Raw genomic sequence first — 721 nt, 5'->3', positions numbered from 1 at the left:
TAAAGAAACAGATAAAAGTACACAAGATTGTACAGAAATTCTCCACGAAGAATGTAAGGTGAGAGAGGGTTTATTTGATAGGTCCCTCTCAAACCCAAGGCAATTATTCTATGCTGATGGGAGCTCTTTTGTCCAAAATGGCATATGAAGGGCTGGCTATTCAGTGGTAAGTGACATTCAAGTGCTTGAGTTGAGCCCCCTGCCCCTTGGGGACCTATGCCAAAATGTGGAGCTCATAGCCCCTAGCCAAGCATTAGAGTTAGCCCTCCTTCATCCTTTGTCCTGTACATTGAGGCTTATTGCTTCTCACACTTTAGTAGGATGGGCTCCCTCTTGGGAGATCTTGACTTAACATTTTGCAATCATTCTTTCCAATTTGGTGGGGTGCAGAGGAGCCAATCCTGGGTGGACCTCATTGGAAACCAGTGGGAAAACTAGACTCTTATACTAATTATGATTTCAATATGGCTAAGTTCCTTTGGGGAAACAGGCTTAAAAACTTCTCTAAGATATCATTTAGTAATTTAGAGCTTGCTCTTAAAAATACCCAAAATCAGACCTAGGGTGGCTCACCCAATGGATGGGCTTGATTTTAAATAACTCAGATTCCTATAACTCCAGTAGGTTTGCTTTGTTTACCCCTCATTACTAGAAATCTGGCATGCCAAGCCCCCCTATAATCACATTCTTAAAAATCCCCCCTTTTGCACAAATGACTGTT

The sequence above is a fragment of the Lepus europaeus genome, chromosome 8 (assembly GCF_033115175.1).
Source record: "Lepus europaeus isolate LE1 chromosome 8, mLepTim1.pri, whole genome shotgun sequence".
Taxonomy (NCBI): Eukaryota; Metazoa; Chordata; class Mammalia; order Lagomorpha; family Leporidae; genus Lepus; species Lepus europaeus.
This window is presented reverse-complemented; position numbering follows the sequence as displayed.